This window comes from Lagenorhynchus albirostris, chromosome 1 (assembly GCF_949774975.1).
Source record: "Lagenorhynchus albirostris chromosome 1, mLagAlb1.1, whole genome shotgun sequence".
Taxonomy (NCBI): Eukaryota; Metazoa; Chordata; class Mammalia; order Artiodactyla; family Delphinidae; genus Lagenorhynchus; species Lagenorhynchus albirostris.
The window spans coordinates 29,104,049-29,126,824 of record NC_083095.1 but is presented as its reverse complement, the minus strand read 5'-3'; the positions used below and the strand labels follow the sequence as shown (position 1 = coordinate 29,126,824).

General features: G+C 38.8%; 1 protein-coding gene across 10 annotated transcripts in view; it reads right to left on the bottom strand.

The window, feature by feature from the left end:
* Positions 1-22,776, bottom strand: part of NUMB (NUMB endocytic adaptor protein) — a 187,299-nt gene that overhangs the window by 71,076 nt on the left and 93,447 nt on the right. The gene's annotated exons all lie outside the window — the stretch shown is intronic.

Sequence of the window (22,776 nt, the reverse complement as noted above, 5' to 3'; positions counted from 1 at the left end):
CCTGACAGGATAACAGACTGCTTCAAGAACCTTTTCTTGTTAAGTCCACTAATTTTAAATATTGTGTCACAAACTTTGCCCATCCCAACCAGTTCCCCACCTTGAAGGACCTGCCTTAAACCACATGAGTCCAGATCTCAAAACCCTAGAAATACCCTTTCCTAACTTCCCCTAACTACCAAGGCTCTGTCAAAGTGGTGCTCTCCCTTGCTGCAGTAAGTTTAATAAACTCAGCTTTGCTTGATCAACAGGACTCTCTTTATGGGGAAAGTCAAGAGCAGGAATTTATTACAGAAGGTGAGGAAGAGGGAGAAATCCAAATATGACTCCTAAGTTTTAGGCCTCAGTAAACTGGATAGATGAATTCAGCAAACTGAATTGTTGAATTTGAGGGGTCTGTTTATAGGGCTTCTAGGTGGAGATATGTATAAGCCTGAAGTTCAGGGAAGAGATCAGGGCAACCATAAGCAGTCACGACAGTTGAAACTTTTCTTGTGATGATCTCATTATTTCCCTATTTTTCCTAATAGGAGTTAGGATACAGTAAGTAGAATTAAACCCAGCACACTCAAACATGAATAAATAGAGGCGCACACACTATATAACTGGCCAGTATGAATTAACATAGCCATAGCAATGATTAAGTTTTTGCAATGCTTGCATTCTAGATAGTAAACAGCCACTGTGCTGAGCCCCTAGCCTAGCATCTACCCCTTGACCGTCCACAATCCAACAACTGGTTCAGCTGAGTAGTAAGGCCAGTGAATGTTTTGATTGGTCAGTAACAATGTAAGTCTGATTCTAAAAGTCTCATCTCTCTCAGGCAGAGTTGCTGGCTTCCTACAGGGTCCCCAAAGGGTTGGCCTGTCTTCATGTGCCTCTGCCCGGTCCCAGGTAGGCACAGCAAGGATGATACAACAGTACTCACCAGCCCTCCACCCTGTCCACCATGGTCCTGAGTGTTGGCCCCCATCGCCACATGTTCCCCCAGTGAAATGTGGAATAGACTTGTTAGGGGAGACAGTACCTTCAGCAGTGACACTAGCTCCCCAGTAGTCAAACAGACTAACTCTTCATTAGGCTGGATAAAAAAGCAAGACCCAACCATGTGCTGCCTACAATAAACCCACTTAAACCTAGAAAAATGGTACAGATGAACCGGTTTTCAGGGCAGAAATAAAGACACAGACGTGGAGAACAAATGTATGGACACCAAGGGGGGAAAGTGGTGGGTGGGGTGGTGGTGGTGGTGTGATGAACTGGGAGACTGGGATTGACATATATACACTGATATGTATCAAATGGATAATTAATAAGAAACTGCTGTATAAAAATATAAAAATAAAATAAAATTCAAAAATAAATAAACCCACTTAAAATATAAAGACACAAATAGGTTAAAAGTAAAATGATAGAAAACAGTATACCATATTAATACAAGTCAAAAGAAAGCTAGAGTGGCTATATACGCCCCCCTCAATAAGTAATAGAGTAAGTAGGAAGAAAACCATCAAGGATATAAACAGCAAGACTTGAACAACAGTTATCAACCAACATGACCTGACTGACATTTATAGAACATTCCACCCAAAGACAACAGAATATACATTCTAATCAAGTGCATGTGGAACATTTACCAATACAGAACATTTTCTGGGCCATAAAACAAGTCTCAGATTTAAAAGGCTTCAAGTCACGCAAAGTATGATCTCGGACCACAATGGAATTAAATTGCCAAATATTTGGAAACTAAATAACACATTTCAAAATAGCCCACCAGTCAAAGTAGAAATCGAAAAGGAATTTAGAAAGTATTCTGAACTGAATGAAAACAAAATATATCAACATTTGTGGGATGTAACAAAAGCAGTACTTAGAAATTTACAGCACTAAACCGGTGGTTCTCAACCGGGGGTGGGAAGGGCAATCTTGTGCATTTGGCAATATCTGGAGGAGACATTTTTGGTTGTCACTAGGGGAGATGCCACTGACATCTCATGGATAGTGGCCAGAGATACTGTTAAACATCCTATGCATAGGCCAGCCCCTGACAACAAAGAATTATCCAGCTTAAAATGTCAATAGTGTCACTACTGAGAAACCCTGCACTAAACGTCTATATTAGAAAATAAGAAAGGTCTTACTTAAAACAATGACCTTAGCTTCTACTTATAGAAACTAAAAGGACAAAGAAATGCAAAGTAAGCAGAAAAAAAGGAAATAGTAGGAATCAAAGCAGAAAACAATAAAGTAGGAAAATAGAAACATAGAGAAAAGGAAACCAAAAGCTGGCTCTTTGAGAAGATTAAAAAAACTGATAAACTTATAGCTGGACTATTTAGGGGGAAAAAAAGATACAAATTACCAAGATCAAGAATGAGAGAGGTGTTGTCTCTAATATTCTAGATATTAAAAATAATAAGGGAATATTATGAACAAGTTTATGCCCATAAATTCAACAACTCAAATGAAATGAAAAAATTCCTTTAAAGTTACAAACTTTCATAGCTTATTCAAGAAGAAATAGATAACCCAAAATAGTCCTATATCTATTAATGAAACTGAATTTATAGTTTAAAATCTTTCCACAAATACAACTCCTGGGCTAAATAGATTCACTGGTGAATTCTGCCACACATTTAAGGAAGAAATCATACCAATTCTACACAAACTCTTCCCAAAAAATTGAAGAGGAGGGAATATTTCTCAAATCATTCTATTCTAAGATTACCTGACACCAAAACCAAACAAAGACATTATTTAAGCTTCTTAAATAGATAGACCAATATCTCCCATGAACATACATAAATTCTAAACAAAATTTTAGCAAATCAAATTTTAAAAATACATTAAAAATATATCATGACTACATGGGAGTTTTTCTAATAAATGCAGTTGGTCAACATTTGAAAATCAATCAACATAAGTCACCTTATTAGCAAACTAAAAATGTCCCTGTTAATATGTAAGGTTATAGCTCATGACAAACTGTACCTTTCCTTCTCCGAATTCACAGATTATATACTGAACTGAGATTTTTTTAAAATTGGTTAAAATTCAACTAATTATAAGCATAAATTCTTTTCTTCCTCTATCTCCCATAGAGTTCATATTTAGCCCTGACTTCTTTGTGATTTCTAGTCTTGTACTTCCAATTCCAATTCAAATGTCTCCAAATCAATTTATCTTTCCTTTCAAACAAGCTCTTCTTCCTGACTTCCCTATTTCTATGTAACACCTTTACATCCATCAAAGCTTTGAAATGAGAAGAGCATACTCTAAGATTCATCTCTGACACTTTTTCATAATTCTTCCATACCAAGTCCATCAACGGGTGCTACTGGATGGGAATAGGTATCAATATCTCTGGTATTCAGCCATTCAGCATTTCTATTCCTAATTGCCCTGGCAGAAAAATCACTTCATCCATGAACCTCTGCAACAGCCCCTGGACTCCAAGTCCTCTTTCCTCTAATCTCCTTACATAGTTGTGCCGTATTAATATTCCTAAAATTCTTCCTTGAATGTGTTCAAAAACCGTTGGGCTGGAAAAAGGTTGGGTTCAAGTTGTGGAGGCTCCTGAATGCCAGACTCAGACATTAAACTTCAGGATCTTCAACAGTCCAGCCTTGTCTCCCAATGCTTTCCTGCATAATCCTATGAATATCAGACCTTTCAAATATTCTGTGGCTTTCCCACTTCTTTCTCTTTCTTCACCCTACATATTCTACTTGTAATATTTTACTTTCCTCCTCATTTAACTAAAATACTATACTAGGGTATGATAAGGAAGCTGATTTTAAAATAATTTTCTCATGTAATAGATGTGACTTGTAAAGAATAGGAAAAACAGAAAAATCCAAAGAATGAAATACAAATGACCTGTAATCCCACTAAGCAGAAATAACCTCCATCAACATTTTAGAGTTTTCGCCTTTGTTTTTCTCTGTGCATATATGCTTCAATTTTTTCTTTTTATAAAAGAGGGATCACATGATATCTTTCTCTCAGCAAGGCAAATTTGAAAATCTTTCCATCCCTTTCAGAGTAACATGCTTTTATTTATAATCTAGGTCAATAATTCAGAGAAACAAGAATTTTATGCTAGTTATAATCAAAACTTCATATTTAAAAATGAAGAAAAAAGTTTCAATTTATTTGAAGACAAAATTTATTTTTCACTCAGCACCTAGTTCATTTATTTACATTAATTTTTAATTATATATAAAAGACCTCAAATATTTTAATTAAAATTCAGTCACCAAGTATTTATTGACTGCCTACCATGCCATGCTGCAGTAACCAATACAGAACAAAACCCCTGCCTCTATGAAGGAGATAGACAGAAAATAAATAGCCAGATTATTCACAGTGGTGTGCTGACTGACAAGATCCAACTGTCAAATTTTCAGCAAGTTTGTGAACTGGGTGCTAAACATAGCCTTTATTACAAATTAAATTATAATTATATGTTATAATTATATGTTATATAACTTATAATTATATAAGTTACTTTAAAACAAAGGTAAAAACTCATCACTTCCTATTTTTTTTAACTACATTTTACTATTATCTATGCTCTTGGGGTTATTTATGATTTTCTATCTGTAAGGTAGAAATACTATCTAATGCCGGGCTATTGTACATCTCTTCCCAACAACACGTTCAGTTCAGTGACTTCATGTTGGTAACTTGAAATCGGCCATGGTGGAAGTATTTACACTACAGAATTTGGCAAAAACTACCAATCACTGCTTGACTTATTGTTCTGTGATTGTCTAGATCTAAGAAACTGATGGAGAAAATGTTAACATGCAGATTGAACTTAAAAGTGTGTGGTGTCTATAACCATTACATTGTGAATAGCACAAAAATTTTGAGGAAATATTCTTCCATTACTTGAAAACTATTATCCAATTCAGCAAAGGAGTCTCTTACGTCAATGACAAATGAGTGAAAATTGGACACACATCTTCATTGCTTCACTTTCATCTTACTAAACAAGCAAAAATATCAACCATCATTCATGTTGGAACTATACTTGGAGAACTAATTGTGAAACATTTACCCGAACACCACCAACTCTGTGGTATGTTAGAGGTGGTAAATGCTATGCAGAAAAAGATGAACAGGGTTAAGAGAGGGATTAGAAGTACTGGAGGCAGGGATGAAATTTTAAACCAAGAAAGTAACACTTGAGCAAAGAATTGAAGAAGGTAAAAAAGTGAGCCATGCAGTAGGATGAGCGTTCCAGAAAAAGAAAATAATTAATGCAAAGGTCCTGAAGGGATAGCTTGCCTAGAGTGTCTGACAAACAAAAGAAGGTCTGTGTGTCCAGTGCAAAATGAAGACAAGAGAATAGGAGAGATGAGACCAGATGGGTTATACAGGACAAAGTAATATAGGACCCTGTGGGCCAAACACTTTAGTTTTTCCTCTGAGAGGAATGGGGAGCCACTGAAGGGTTCTAAAAGGAAGCACCTATATTTTACATTTGGCTGCTGGGTTAAGAATAGATTGAAGAGAACAAGAATGAAGCAGGGAGACAATTAGGAGGCTACTATAATAATCCAGCAGATGACAGTGAACTGAATCCAGACGGTTAGTACTAGAAGTGCTCCTGAATCTTGTTTTCATGCCTGCTCTAGAAAATGCACTATTTGCTGATATAATATCTGTTGAAATCAGATTTAGAGTATTTAAATGGGAGAAAGGTGTACTAAATTCCAGTGCTGGAATTAAAGGCAGTTTTCTAAAACTATTTGCTCGACTGTTTCAAATAGGAAATCTTATCTATAATATTAATCAAAAGATCAGCTAAATTATCATACTTTTCATGGTAATTAACCTCATGCTTGACAAGATAAATAGATTTCTTGAACACTACCTAGGTATACGAGTGTATGAAGGATTACAAGCACACGTGGTAATTTGCTCTACCCAGGAAAGACCAAAAAAAGAACAAGAAGAAATAATAAATATTAGGCATCCACTGTGAATGGTACTTTAACAGGAGTTTCATGTGCAAGTTTACAGATTGTTAAGAAATACTGTCTCTGGGCTTCCCTGGTGGCGCGGTGGTTAAGAATCTGCCTGCCAATGCGGGGGACACGGGTTCGAGCCCTGGTCCGGGAAGATCCCACATGCCACAGAGCAGCTAAGCCTGTGAGCCACAACTACTGAGCCTGCGCTCTAGAGCCCGCGAGCCACAGCTACTGAGCCCATGCACCACAACTACTGAAGCCTGCATGCCTAGAGCCCAAGCTCCGCAACAAGAGAAGCCACCACAAGAAGCCCATCGACATAATTAGAGAAAGCCTGCGTGCAGCAACCAAGACCCAACACAACCAAAAATAAATAATTTTTAAAAAGACACTATATACCATTTTACATCTGTCAGTTTTGCAAATATTAAAGAATCAGACAATAAAATATGGAGCAATGGGCACTCTCATACTCTTACAGGAGCATAAACTAGTGCAACCATTTTGATAAGTAATTTGGCATTGTCTAGGAAAGTTGAAGACTCACATACCCTTACAACTCAGCAGTTCCTTCTCTAGGTGTATATCCTAGAGAAACTCTTAAACATGTGCACAAGAAGGTGTGCAAGATGTCTGTGTACCATTGTTTATTATTTGTAACAGTAAAATAAACATTAGAATCTAATTATCCATCAACACAAGCAATAGAGAATATTCACACTATTACAATACCATGCAGAAATAAAAATAAGACCTCAATTTAAACACTCTTAAAAATAAAAAAATTAATTAAGAGAAAAAAGTAAAAATAAATCATCTACAGCTATAACTATCAACATGGATGAATCTCACAATCATGTTGAGGGAGGAGGGAAGCAAACTGTTTATATTATGATTCCTTCATACAAATACTAACAACTCAGAGAATACTGCCTGCGTACCAGGCACTGTACACTGTGCACTTTGCATATAATGACTCATTTTATTCTCACAATAGCCCTATCAGGTAGATTCTATTTTTAATCTCTATTTCATGAATGAGGAAACAAGCACTGAAAAGTTAAGTAATTAGCCCAAATCACATGGTTAGTTAAGTGGCAGATTTGCCTGGCTCCAGAATTTGTGCTCTTAGTCCCCTCACATTACCTCTCAAAATTATGCAAAACTAAACATGATAACATTTAGGGATATGTGTATAGAAATAGAAAGAAAAACAAGAGAATGATAAACATAATTAAGGGCACTGTTACTTCTGAGGGAAAAGAAAGGGGGACATAATCAGGAAAGGTTCACATGGGGACTTCAAAAGTTTTAGTAGAGCTTAAGCTGAGTAGAAGATACACAAGTTTTCATTTCATTATGCTCTATAACCTACATATGGTACATATATTCTTTTGTATACATCAACTATTTTATAATTTTAATTAGGTGGAAAGCAAGTCACCTAAAATCCTTCTGAGGATAGAGACGGGGAGTGTAGAAATATAAATACATACACACCTATAATTATGAGATATCTAACAAGGGGTAAGAAAAACAAGTCACAGGACTTCCCTGGTGGCGCACTGGTTAAGAATCCGCCTGCCAATGGAGGGGACACAGGTTCAAGCCCTGGTCCGGGAAGATCCCATATGCCGCAGAGCAACTAAGTCTATGCACCACAGCTACTGAGCCTGTGCTCTAGAGCCTGCGAGCCACAACTACTGAGCCCACGCGCCACAACTACTGAAGCCTGCATGCCTAGAGCCCATGCTCTGTAACAAGAGAAGCCACTACAATAAGAAGCCCACGCACTGCAACGAAGAGTAGCCCCCGCTCACCACAACTAGAGAAAGCCTGCGTGGAGCAACAAAGACCCAACGCACAGGAAGGAAAGAAAGAAAGGAAAGGAAAGGAAAGAAAGAAAAAGAAAGAAAAACAAGTCACATTTAGTTATAATATTTAAGTCTCACTTTTACTAAAAAGAATAAAGTTACTAAAATTCAATTTGTCCAGCCCAGTCGAAAATGAACCAGATGGAAATTCCCTGGCGGTCCAGTGGTTAGGACTCCATGCTTTCACAGCTGAGGGCTCAGGTTCCATCCCTGATCGGGCAACTAAGATCCTGAAAGCCATGTGGTGCGGCCAAATAAAATAAAATAAAATGAGCCAGAAGAAAAAGAAAAAAATAATTTAAAAAAGAAGTTTTTTTAAAAAGAGAAAATAAAACGAACCAGAGGCTTCTGCAGGGCCAATAGAGAGCTACAACTCTTAGAAAAATGAGGACTTTTCTCTCTAGAGTTTTTTTTCCTTCTAAATTATACTTGTTTGCTTTTCTTTGTTCTATTGACACAATTATACCTCTAGCTTTAGGCCCCTCTTGTATATAAATTATAAGGAAGATTGGACAAGACAATGCTTTAGAAAATTCACTATGAGAAAAAAAAACAACACTAAATAGCACATACTTGATAAACACAGATATAGACAAGACACATACAGGAAACTTGACCTTGACACTTAAGATAGTTTCCCTTTAAGAAAGAAAAAGAAAAATCAAAGTTAGGGAAAATTGTAAAATTACTCTAATTGTTAAAACAGTATTAGTTGGTTTCAAATGTAAAAATATATAAACTAAAATATAAAACCATGGGTACCATTCTGAATAGCTGGGAAAAAAATAAACTCACAAATTTCCTTAGATTAGCTAAATTTATCTTTTCAGGACACTCTAATCTCACAGGGTTAAGTTCCAAAGATAGCTCTAAAAGCAAAACATCACATAAATTCAAAATAACATTGGGAATACTTTTTTTTTTTTGGCTGCCTTGGGTCTTTGTTGCTGTGCGTGGGCTTTCTCTAGTTGCGAGAGCGGGGGCTACTCTTTGTTGCAGTGCGCGGACTTCTCATTGTGGTGGCTTCTTTGTTGTGGAGCACAGGCTCTAGGCGCATGGGCTTCCGTAGTTGCAGCACACGGGCTCAGTAGTTGTGGCTCTTGGGCTCTAGAGCGCAGGTTCAGTAGTTGGGGCGCACAGGCTTAGTTGCTCCACGGCATGTGGGATCTTCCCAGACCAGGGCTCGAACCCGTGTTCCCTATTGGCAGGCGGATTCTTAACCACTGTGCCACCAGGGAAGTCCCAACACTGGGAATACTTTAAATCATCCACAGAGTACCACAGTACACTCTCTTGCAATAAGTGCAACACACCCAAGGATTACTTGTAATATGGAACAGTTTGCTGTTTTCAACTGAACACAATTGAAGTAGCTTACTAATGTTTAGGAATTATGCTATGAGAAAAATATCTACCTAGCACTAGAACCACAGAGCATGCTCACAATATGGGAGGCACAAGAACACTGTACAGCAGAAACTCATTGAGAACAATAGAGAATCTAAATTTAATTATATTGTTTTTAACTCTCACTTTTATTTTACTGTTCTCTAAACACGGTTGAATGTGCATATATACAATTCCACTATATTCTTTTTTTTTTTTTTTTTTTTTGTGGTACGCGGACCTCTCACTGTTGTGGACTCTCCCGTTGCAGAGCACAGGCTCCAGATGTGCAGGCTCAGCAGCCATGGCTCACGGGCCCAGCCGCTCCGCGGCATGTGGGATCTACCCGGACCGGGGCACGAACCCGTGTCCCCTGCATCGGCAGGCGGACTCTCAACCACTGCGCCACCAGGGAAGCCCTCCACTATATTCTTCATCACACTTCTACTCCAGAATTCTATAAGTTACAAGAAAAAAATTGCACTGACTGTCCATCTGCCAATAATAGTAATAATAATAATTTGTTCAGTCACTAAAAATGTAAGCTAAAAATGGCATATATTAAATCACCATTTAAAGTATAATATTATACCATAAAGCATTTCGTTTTTGAATTTTCTTTCTTTGATTTCTACTTTTTCTTGTGATGTGAAACTTGCTTTCAAGATTTAGAGTGAAGGAAAGAAATCCTTTTATTTGATCAAGTTAAGTAAGTGAAAAAATGTAAGGAATCCTAGACTCTTACCATGGCCAAAGGACTTAGAGGTAGGTCATCTAGTCAATCACCTACTCAATCAGTGAATCCTAAGAGTTCTGGATTTAAAAAAAAAAAAAAAAAAGTTCTGGATTTCATTAAATATTGGTCTAACTGGCATAGTCTGCCTAACAGGAAACAATTTATAATTTATTAAGTTGTATCACTAGCTCAGTGTTCCACTTAGGCACTAACCCAAATGAAAAGTAACAAAGTACAGATTCATCACCAACTGTGAAATAAATATGTCCAGTACTTAACCTATAGGACTAATAAAGTTCATTTTAAAAGTTCACACTCAGGGGGCCTTCCCTGGTGGCGCAGTGGTTGAGAGTCCACCTGCCGATGCAGGGGACACGGGCTCGTGCCCCAGTCCGCGAGGATCCCACATGCCGCAGAGTGGCTGGGCCCGTGAGCCATGGACGCTGAGCCTGCGCGTCCGGAGCGTGCTCTCTGCAACGGGAGAGGCCACAACAGTGAAAGGCCCGTGTACCGCAAAAAAACCAAAAAAAAAAACAACAACAAATTGAGTCTGGGCTGCCCTAAAGATTGGTATTTGAGAAAAGATTACTGTCACAGTATGAATGTTGAAGCTCTCTAGGCACATTCTACTCCTCAGCCCTGATTACCATTCAGACCACGTGTTCTCGACCAGGGCATCTGCATAGGCTCTTCAGATTTAGCAATGCCCTAAGATTATGTACAAATCTGAATGCACATGTATCTGTGCACTTTCTGGGGCCAGATTCTTCAACTTTCTTTGGTATCTCAAAGGATTCTGTAACTACCAAAAATTTAAGAACCACTGATTTAAACAGTATTCCATGATCCTTATCTATTATCTGACTTTAATTTCAGATTTCTGCTTTACGAATTTTCATATTGTCCACAAAATTCTCCCTTTTGTTTTGATACACGGCTTCTTTACTCACTCCTTAAAAACAGTGGAAAACTAGAGCTTCATAAAATGAGGAAAGACCCTGTCTACTTAAAACTTCAGTCAGGGACTTCCCTGGTGGTCCAGTGGATAAGACTCCGCACTCCCAATGCAGAGGGCCCGGGTTCAATCTCTGGTCAGGGAACTAGATCCTGCATGAACACCACAACTAAGAGTTCGCATGCCACAGCAAAGATACCGCATGCTGCCACTAAGACCTGGAGCAGCCAAAATAGATAAATTAAAAGATAAAAATAAAATTGCAGTCAAAGTTGGTTTCAAAAGCTGAACCTATATATATTTAAGAAACATTTAAAAAAGAAAGCTATCTCTTCTGAGTTTTTCTTTCAGTTACACAACCAATTTTATCTTTTAGTTGATCACTTGCCTTTCAACTGAGAAAACAATTGGTGAACTGAATTTGCAGTTCAGCTATTCTTACCCTTATCTTTTAAGGCATGTTGAGACTTAACAGATAAAAATACATATGACCATCACCCCTAATCCCACAAAACACATATACAGAGACTGACTTCCTAAGATGCTGTTCCTTCAAGAATTAAACCTTTACTTATAGAACAAAATTGTTTTGCTCTGATATAGCAAGGACTGATTTAGCAAGGAACATCTTGATGAAAAAGGGCAGAACTGCTGAGAATGCTAGCCTACTTTTCAACTGACTTTCCTCCTCTAAGCATCTGTCAAGTGTGGGATAAGAAAAAGGTGCTGCAATCTGGAGAGGCAGACTAGAATAAAAATATATTTGGTTCCAAGAATTTTTTAAAAAGACAGAAATGCCACAGGAAAAATGATAGACATAAGAAGGTTGAAAAGAACTCTGCTCTCCTTTACTGACAAATAACTTCGCAAATTATCTACACATATCATCTCTTCAATTCTTTAACCCTCTCCAATCTGACTCCTTCCTTTCCCTCACAACCCTCTCCCTTCATCCAAGACATCAACAAAAGACTTGTAAATATATCTTAAATCCGTCCACTGCTCTTCACCTCTACCATCAGAACCATAGTCCAAGATTACTTCATATCCTACCTGAACCACCATCAACTAGTATTCATTTCTATTTCCTCTGCTGTCCCCTTCTGATCAACTATGTACAAAGTAGCCAGCGTAATCTTTAAAAATGGATCATGGCACTGAGTAATAGTTCCATGGCTTCCCAATGCATCTTCAAATTAAATCCAAACTCTCAGCATTCAGAGAGTCAGTATGGCACAATTACTCACAATGCTCAAGAAGTGCTTGGAACAGTGGCCAGCACTTCACTAATGCACAGCAGATGTTAGCGTATTAAGGTATAGCCCCTGCCTGCTCTCCTACCTCGAGGTGGCACTTTCCTCAACTAACTAGTATTCTTTCAGTTAACTGCAAGCTCTTTCCCACTTTGGGCCTACTGTTTCCCACTGTCTAAAATGCTTTTGTCTTTGGGACCTCCCTGGTGGTCCAGGGGTTAAGACTCTGTGCTCCCAACCCAGGGGGCCCGGGTTCGATCCATGGGGTAAGGACACTAGATCCCGCATGCCACCAACGAAGACCCAGCACAGACAAATAAATAAATAAATATTTAAAAAACAACCAAAAAAACCCAAAAAAACTTATGTCTTCCACTCATACTTCAAGTCTCAACCTAAATGTCACTTCATTGATGAGGCCTTCTTTTCCTCTCTTTCTAAATACAATCCCCTATAATTATTTTTTTAACATCTTTATTGGAGTATAATTGCTTTACAATGGTGTGTTAGTATCTGCTTTATAACAAAGTGAATCACTTATACACATACATACGTCCCCATATCTCTTCTCTCTTGCGTCTCCCTCCCTCCCTCTCACCCTCCCTATCCCACCCCTCTAGGTGGTCACAAAGCACCGATGTGATCTCCCTGTGTTATGTGGCTGCTTGCCACTAGCTATCGATTTTACATTTGGTAGTGTATATATGTCCATGCCACTCTCCCACTTTGTCCCAGCTTACCCTTCTCCCTCCCTGTATTCTCAAGTCCATTCTCTAGTAGGTCTGCGTCTTTATTCCTGTCTTGCCCCAAGGTTCTTCATAACCATTTTCTGTTTTTTTAGATTCCATATATGTGTGTTAGCATACGGTATTTGTTTTTCTCTTTCTGACTTACTTCACTGTGTATGACAGACTCTAGGTCCATTCACCTCACTACAAACGACTCAATTTCATTTCTTCTTATGGCTGAGTAATATTCCATTGTATATATGTGCCAAATCTTCTTTATCCATTCATCTGTTGATGGACACTGAGGTTGCTTCCATGTCCTGTCTATTGTAAATAGAGCTGCAGTGAACATTATGGTACATGACTCTTTTGGTTTTTTTTTTCTGCGGTACGCGGGCCTCTCACTGTTGTGGCCTCTCCCGTCGTGGAGAACAGGCTCCGGACGTGCAGGCTCAACGGCCATGGCTCACAGGCCTAGCCGCTCCGCAGCATGTGGGATCCTCCCGGACAGGGGCACGAACCCGTGTCCCCTGCATCGGCAGGCGGACTCTCAACCACTGCACCACCAGGGAAGCCCGCATTGTAGTTTTGATTTGCATTTCTCTAATGATGAATGATGCTGAGCATTCTTTCGTGTGTTTGTTGGCAATCCGTATATCTTCTTTAAGAAATGTCTATTTAGGTCTTCTGCCCATTTTTGGATTGGGCTGTTTGTTTTTTTGATATTGAGCTGCATGAGCTGCTTGTAAATTTTGGAAATTAATCCTTTGTCAGTTGCTTCATTTGCAAACATTTTCTCCCATTCTGAGGGTTGTCTTTTCGTCTTGTTTATGGTTTCCTTTGCTGTGCAAAAGCTTTTAAGTTTCATTAGGTCCCATTTGTTTTTATTTCCATTTCTCTAGGAGGTGGGTCAAAAAGGATCTTGCTGTGATTTATGCCATAGAGTGTTCTGCCTATGTTTTCCTCTAAGAGTTTGATAGTGTCTCGCCTTATATTTAGGTCTTTAATCCATTCTGAGTTTATTTTTGTGCATGGTGTTAGGGAGTGTTCTAATTTCATTCCTTTATATGTAGCTGTCCAGTTTTCCCAGCACCACTTATTCGAGAGGCTGTCTTTTCTCCACTGTATATTCTTGCCTCCTTTATCAAAGATAAGGTGATCATATGTGTGTGGGTTTATCTCTGGGCTTTCTATCCTGTTCCATTGATCTATATTTCTGTTTTTGTGCCAGTACCATACTGTCTTGATTACTGTAGCTTTGTAGTATAGTCTGAAGTCAGGGAGCCTGATTCCTCCAGCTCCGTTTTTCTTTCTCAAGACTGCTTTGGCTATTTGGGGTCTTTTGTGTTTCCATACAAATTGTGAAATTTTTTGTTCTAGTTCTGTGAAAAATGCCCTTGGTAGTTTGATAGGGATTGCATTGAATCTGTAGATTGCTTTGGGTAGTAGAGTCATTTTCACAATGTTCATTCTTCCAATCCAAGAACATGGTATATCTCTCCATCTATTTGTATCATCTTTAATTTCTTTTATCAGTGTCTTATAATTTTCTGCATACAGGTCTTTTGTCTCCTTAAGTAGGTTTATTCTTAGGTATTTTATATTTTTTGTTGCAATGGTAAATGGGAGTGTTTTCTTAATTTCTGTTTCAGATTTTTCATCATTAGTGTATAGGAATGCAAGAGGTTTCTGTGCATTAGTTTTGTAACCTGCTACTTTACCAAATTCATTGATTAGCTCATCTTTAGGATTTTTTATGTATAGTATCATGTCATCTGCAAACAGTGACAGCTTTACTTCTTCTCTTCCAATTTGGATTCCTTTTATTTCTTTTTCTTCTCTGATTGCTGTGGCTAAAACTTCCAAAACTATGTTGAATAACAGTGGTGAGGATGGGCAACCTTGTCTTGTTCCTGATCTTAGTGGAAAAGTTTCAGCTTTTCACCACTGAGGACAATGTTGGCTGTGGGTTTGTCATATATGGCCTTTATTATGTTGAGGTAAGTTCCCTATATGCCTACTTTCTGGAGAGTGTTTATCATAAATGGGTGTTGAATTTTGTCGAAAGCTTTCTCTGCATCTATTGAGATGATCATATGGTTTTTCTCCTTCAATTTGTTAATATGGTGTATCACATTGATTGATTTGCATATATTGAAGAATCCTTGCATTCCTGGGATAAACCCCACTTGATCATGGTGTATGATCCTTTTAATGTGCTGTTGGATTCTGTTTGCTAGTATTTTGTTGAGTAATTTTGCATCTATGTTCATCAGTGATATTGGCCTGTAGCTTTCTTTCTTTGTGACATCTTTGTCTGGTTTTGGTATCAGGGTGATGGTGGCCTCGTAGAATGAGTTTGGGGGTGTTCCTCCCTCTGCTATATTTTGGAAGAGTTTGAGAAGGATAGGTGTTAGCTCTTCTCTAAATGTTTGATAGAATTTGCCCATGAAGACATCTGGTCCTGGGCTTTTGTTTGTTGAAAGAATTTTTTTTTTTTTTTGCGGTACGTGGGCCTCTCACTGTTGTGGCTTCTCCCGTTGTGGAGCACAGGCTCCAGACGCGCAGGCTCAGTGGCCATGGCTCACGGGCCTAGCCGCTCCGCGACATGTGGAATCTTCCCGGACCAGGGCACGAACCCGTGTCTCCTGCATTGGCAGGCGGACTCTCAACCACTGCGCCACCAGGGAAGCCCTGCTGAAAGATTTTTAATCACAGTCCTAATTTCAGTGCTTGTGATTGGTCTGTTTATATTTGCTACTTCTTCCTGGTTCAGTCTCGTAAGGTGGTGCATTTCTAAGAATTATTCCATTTCTTCCAGGTTGTCCATTTTATTGGCATAGATTTGTTTGTAGTAGTCTCTTAGGATACTTTGTATTTCTGTGGTGTACGTTGTAACTTCTTCATTTCTAATTTTATTGATTTGAGTACTTTCCCTCTTTTTCATAATGAGTCTGGCTAATGGTTTATCAATTTTGTTTATCTTCTCAAAGAACCAAGCTTTAGTTTTATTGATCTTTGCTATAGTTTCCTTCATTTCTTTTTCATTTATTTCTGATCTGATCTTTATGACTTCTTTCCGTCTGATAACTCTGGGGTTTTTTTGTTCTTCTTTCTCTAATTGCTTTAGATGTAAGCTTAGGTTGTTTATTTGAGATGTTTCTTGTTTCTTAAGGTAGGATTGTATTGCTATAAACATCCCTCTTAGAACTGCTTTTGCTGCATCCCATAGGCTCTGGGTCATCATGTTTTCATTGTCATTTGTTTCTAGGTATTTTTTGATCTCCTCTTTGATTTCTTCAGTGATCTCTTGGTTATTAAGTAGTGTATTGTTTAGCCTCCATGTGTTTGTATTTTTTACAGATTTTTTCCTGTAATTGATATCTAGTCTCATAGCATTGTGGTCGGAAAAGATACTTGATACAATTTCAATTTTCTTAAATTTACCAAGGTTTGGTTTGTGACCCAAGATATGATCTATTCTGGAGAATGTTCCATGAGCATTTGAGAAGAATGTGTATTCTGTTGTTTTTAGATGGAATGTCCTGTAAATATCAATTAAGTCCATCTTGTTTAATGTATCATTTAAAGCTTGTGTTTCCTTATTTATTTTCATTTTGGAGTATCTGTCCATTGGTGAAAGTGGGGTGTTAAGTCCCCTACTATGATTGTGTTACTGTCGATTTCCCCTTTTATGGCTGTTAGTATTTGCCTTATGTATTGAGGTGCTCCCATCTTGGGTGCATAAATATTTACAACTGTTATATCTTCTTCTTGGATTGATCCCTTGATCATTATGTAGTGTCCTTCTTTGTCTCTTGTAACAGTCTTTGTTTTAAAGTCTATTTTGTCTGATATGAGAATTGCTACTCCAGCTTTCTTTTCATTTCCATTTGCATGGAATATCTTTTTTCATCCCCTCACTTTCAGTCTGTATGTGTCCCTAGGTCTGAGGTGGGTCTCTCGTAGACAGCTTAAATACAGGTCTTGCTTTTGTATCCATTCAGCCAGTCTATGTCCTTTGGTTGGAGCATTTAATCCATTTACATTTAAGGTAATTATCAATAATGTATGTTCCTATTACCATTTTCTTAATTGTTTTGGGTTTGTTATTGTAGGTCTTTTCCTTCTCTTGTGTTTCCTGCCTAGAGAAGTTCCTTTAGCATTTGTTGTAAAGCTTGTTTGGTGGTGCTGAATTCTCTTAGCTTTTGCTTGTCTGTAAAGGTTTTAATTTCTCTGTCAAATCTGAATGAGATCCTTGCTGGATACAGTAATCTTGGTTGTAGGTTTTTCCCCTTCATCACTTTCAATATGTCTTGCTACTCCCTTCTAGCTTGCAAAGTTTCTGCTGAAAGATCAGCTGTTAACCTTATGGGGATTCCCTTGTGTGTTATTTGTTGTTTTTCCCTTGCTGCTTTTAATATGTTTTCCTTGTATGTAATTTTTGATAGTTTGATTAATATGGGTCTTAGTATGTTTCTCCTTGGATTTATCCTGTATGGGACTCTCTGTGCTTCCTGGACTTGATTAACTATTTCCTCTCCCATATTAAGGAAGTTTCTGACTATAATCTCTTCAAATATTTTCTCAGTCCCTTTCTTTTTCTCTTCTTCTTCTGGGACCCCTATAATTCGAATGCTGGTGCGTTTAATGTTGTCCCAGAGGTCTCTGAGACTGTCCTCAGTTCTTTTCATCCTTTTTCCTTATTCTGCTCTGCAGTAGTTATTTCCACTATTTTATCTTCCAGGTCACTTATCCGTTCTTCTGCCTCAGTTATTCTGCTATTGATCCCTTCTAGAGAATTTTTAATTTCATTTATTGTGTTGTTCATGATTGTTTGTTTGCTCTTTAGTTCTTCTAGGTCCTTCTTAAACGTTTCTTGTATTTTCTCCATTCTATTTTCAAGATTTTGGATCATCTTTACTAACATTATTCTGAATTCTTTTTCAGGTAGACTGCCTATTTCCTCTTCATTTGTTAGGTCTGGTGGGGTTTTGCCTTGTTCCTTCATCTGCTGTGTGTTTCTCTGTCTTCTCATTCTACTTAACTTACTGTGTTTGGGGTCTCCTCTTTGCAGGCTGCAGATTCATAGTTCCCATTGTTTTTGTTGTCTGCCCCCAGTGGCTAAGGTTGGTTCAGCGAGTTGTGTAGGCTTCTTGGTGGAGGGGACTAGTGCCTGTGTTCTGGTGGATGAGGCTGGATCTTGTCTTTCTGGTGGGCAGGTCCACGTCTGGTGGTGTGTTTTGGGGTGTCTGTGGCCTTATTATGATTTTAGGCAGCCTCTCTACTAATGGATGGGGTTGTGTTCCTGTCTTGCTAGTTGTTTGGCATAGGGTGTCCAGCACTGTAGCTTGCTGGCCGTTGAGTGAAGCTGGGTGCTGGTGTTGAGATGGAGATCTCCGGGAGATTTTTGCTGTTTGATATTACGTGGAGCTGGGAGGTCTCTTGTGGACCAGTGCTGCTCCTGAGGCTGCTGGGAGAAATTTCCATTTCTCTTCTTTGTTCACACAGCTTCTGGGGTTCAGCTTTGGATTTGGACCTGCCTCTGCGTGTAGGTCACCTGAGCCCGTCTGTTCTTCGCTCAGACAGGACGAGGTTAAAGAAGCAGCTGATTAGGGGGCTCTGGCTCACTCAGGCCAGGGGGAGGGAGGGGTACGGAGTGCAGGGTTAGCCTACAGTGGCAGAGCCCAGCGTGACGGCGCACAAGCCTGAGGTGTGCCGTGTGTTCTCCTGGGGAAGTTGTCCCTGTATCACGGGACCCTGGCAGTGGTGGGCTGCACAGGCTTCTGGGAGGGGAAGTGTGGATAGTGACCTGTGCTTGCACACAGGCTTCTCGGTGGCTGCAGCAGCAGCCTTAGCGTCTCATGCCTGTCTCTGGGGTCCACGCTGACAGCCGCGGCTCACACCCATCTCTGGAGCTCCTTTAAGCAGCGCTCTTAATTCCCTCTCCTCGTGCACTAGGAAACAAAGAGGCAAGAAAAAGTCTCTTGCCTCTTCGGCAGCTCCAGACTTTTTCCCGGACTCCCTCCTGGCTAGCTGTGGCACACTAGCCCCTTCAGGCTGTGTTCACGCAGCTAACCCCAGTCCTCTCCCTGGGATCCCACGGAAGCCCGAGCCTCAGCTCCCAGCCCCCGCCCACCCCAGTGGGTGAGCAGACAAGCCTCTTGGGCTGGTGAGTGTTGGTGGGCACCAATCCTCTGCGCAGGAATCTCTCCACTTCGTCCTCCGCACCCCTGTTGCTGTGCTCTCCTCTGTGCCTCTGAAGCTTTCCCCCTCCGCCACCCGCAGTCTCCGCCCACAAAGGGGTTTCCTAGTATGTGGAAACCTTTCCTCCTTCACAGCTCCCTCCCACTGGTGCAGGTCCTGTCTCTATTCTTTTGTCTCTGTTTTTTCTTTTTTCTTTTGCCCTACCCAGGTACATGGGGAGTTTCTTGCCTTTTGGGAGGTCTGAGGTCTTCTGCCAGGGTTCAGTAGGTGTTCTGTAGGAGTTGTTCCACATGCAGATGTATTTCTGATGTATTTGTGGGGAGGAAGGTGATCTCCACATCTTACTCTTCTCCCATCTTGAAGCTCCTTCCTCCCCTGTAATTCTTTACTGTTACTACTCTTTTCATTTCCTTCACAGTGCTTTGTATTTTTTTTTTTTTGTATTTTTTAATTACTGGGTTTCTTTTGTTTATTTTGTTTTTTGGGGCCATGCCACACGGCATGTGGGATATCTTAGTTCCCCAACCAGGGACTAAACCTGTGCCCCCTGCAGTTGAAGTGCAGAGTCCTAACCACTGGACAACCAGGGAATTCCCTTTACTTACTTTTTTTGTTTCATTGGTTAAACTCTTTCTTGAACATCATCAGATGACTAAACATCCATCTAATAAATTCTCTAACTTGCTTGATGTAGGAAACACTGGATTATGTTGTTTATATTCAAAATAATCTTAACTAATGTAGGTATTAATCTCCTCTCACCAAGAAGCTAAAAAACTGGTCACTAATATAAATGCGTCACAGTCTGTGCTATGATTCATTATACCTACACACTTCCATTAATTGTTAATTAAATACAACCCTGTGTCCAACAAAGTACTGTGCTAAGTGCTGGAAGAAGAGGAGTCAGGATGAGAAAATAAGGATTATTTCCTCCATTAAGATCTTGAATAATATAAGCATAGGATGGGAGAGACCAAAAAATAGGGCATTTCAAGTAGAAGATGGGGTAGGATAAAGAGTCATAGCATGTATGTAAAAATGTATATTTCATCAAAGCTAAGATACCGTCAGTTGCAAGATATATCATTATTTTACGTTCCAAAAGAGAAAAAAATGCTGCCAAAATTAATTGTTAATTAATAATTGTTCATTAATTGTGAAATATCATCAATAGTAAGATGCATCTCAATATGAGAGATACATCCCAGTTCAGATATGTTCAAGTGTAAAGAAAAAGGAAGAGGAGAAGGGAGAAGAAGAGAGGAAAAGAATGGGGAGGAGGAGAAGAAAGAAAAAGAAAATGACTATTCTATGGTTAACACAAAATCAATCTTTTTGAGACTTCCTCAAAACATCTCAATGATACGGAATATTAGTTATTTACTAAAGTTTGCTATCAGGAAGGGGACAAAAAGCCACTGAAAGGAATGGTCACAGAGCAACTCTTCCTTTCTTAGTGTTTCCATTTGCCTTGTATATCTTCACCTATCCCTTTTATTTTTCTATATCACCTTGTGTCTCTTGTATACAGCATAGTTGAGTCCTGCTTTGTAATACAAATTGAAAATCTTGTTTCTTTTTAAAGGTGAGTTAAATATAACAAAAAGATAAATCTTTTTTTCAAGATTTTTTTGATGTGGATCATTTTTTTTAAGTTTTTATTGAATTTGTTACAACGTTGCTTCTGTTTTGTTTTGGTTTTTTGGCCACGAGGCATGTGGGATCCCAGCTCCCCAACCAGGGATCGAACCCGCTCCCCCTGCACTGGAAGGTGAAGTCGTTACTGGACTGCCAGGGAAGTCCCAGGATAAATCTTTTAAAATCCACATACTTCAAAATTCCAATTGACTTGTGGGTCCTGGGTCATGGCTTAAGGAGGCAAGCATAACTGAAAATCACAACAACAAATTAAAAATCTTAAAAATGTGTAGTTAATAATAATGAAAATACTCTATTTCAAACCTCATGAGCCACTTACAAATGTATAGCTCTAAATGCTTATATTAGAAAATAAGGCTAATAACTGGTGAGCTAAACATCTATCTGAAGGAATCAGAAAAAGAATAAAGAAAACCCAAGGAAATTAGAACAAAAGACCACCTCCAGTAACATATTAGGCTAGATTATTCACCCAATTCTCTCACTGAAAACAACTAAAAGTGATGGATAAAATTTTATTTCAAAAAATATTAAAAGTATCGAGGAGCTCAAAAGATGGTAAAGGAATAACCAGACCAAAATCTATAAGAAAGAGATAAGTGGCTTAATAAAACTGTCTTTGTCCTATAGACATCTGCCTAACTCACAATGTTGAGCTTCAGATTTGATGATCTCCTGGCAAAGAACAGAAGTCAAAGTTCAAGACCCACCCAACATGGAAAATCTAACAGAAGACCCTTTCTTCATAAAGCTGGGACACACACACACACACACACACACCCCACCAAAGTTTCATCCTCAGGAAACAAGTGAACCAGAAGTAAACCTAGTCCACCCATTGCCACATAGGATCCCCAAAGGACTACAAGGAAATTTGTCTTCCTGTGGCAAAAGAGAACAAGGATTCCTAAGAGACTGTGAAGACAAGCAAGCCCACGCACATAATTGTAACCCAAATTCAATTCCTTTGGGTGGTCCAGAACCTCAAAGGATGAATCTAGTCACCAAACTGTAGTACCTGAGGCATCTGGAAAAAAAAAAAAAACAGACGTAAATCCTCTTGAAGCAATGCATTTCCTTCTTAGGTCTCAAAGAACACCCACAAATATTTTTTCCAAGGAAACTAAGCAGTTCACAATCAAAATCTCACATAGGATAAATAAAAGAAATCGATAACTAGACACAACATATGAAACTTCAGAAAATCAAAAATCACAGAGCTCAAAAGCAGTCCGAGGTAAAAACAATTCGCTTAAGTGAAGAACTATTTGGCAGCTGATTTATCAATAGCAGCAATGGAATCCAGAAGACAGTGGAATTATTTCTTCTGATGACTGTGAAAATAACTACCACCCCAGGATTTTATACCTAAAGAAGGTAATAAAGACTTTCAGACAAAATAACTGAGTTTACTATAGAAAATCTCATTAAAGAGAATTCTAAAGAGAAAATTTTCTGAAAGATAGTATGCACATGGAAAAATCTGAAATCTCTAGAGGAATCAAGAGCACACCAAGCTGGAACTGACATCAAATTTCAGAGACTCATTTTCACTATTTTCTGCCATGTAGACTGAAGAGTAGAAAAGCCAATTGATAGCAAGACAGAAAGAAATAGACTTAAAGGAAAGAGAAAGAAGTAAGGTCCTAGTACCATTGTAAGCCCTGGTTCCAGCTGTTCTTAATCCCTAATGAAAGCCTGTCCTTGGGAACTGGGAGACACCCCACTGTCCTTAAGTTAGACCCTGCATTTCCCTTAAAAATGAAGAAGGGAGAAAGGTCAGAAATTAATGAAATTGGAAACATACAATAGAGAAAATCAAAGTCAAGCACTGTTTTTCTGATGAGGCTAAGAAAATACATAAAATCTCTAGCAAGACTGATGAAGGAAAAAATGGAAGGCACAAAAAATATGAGGAATAAAAAAGACAGAGATAAATACTTACACAACAGAAATTTAAAACAAAAAGAATGCTTTAAACAACTTTATGC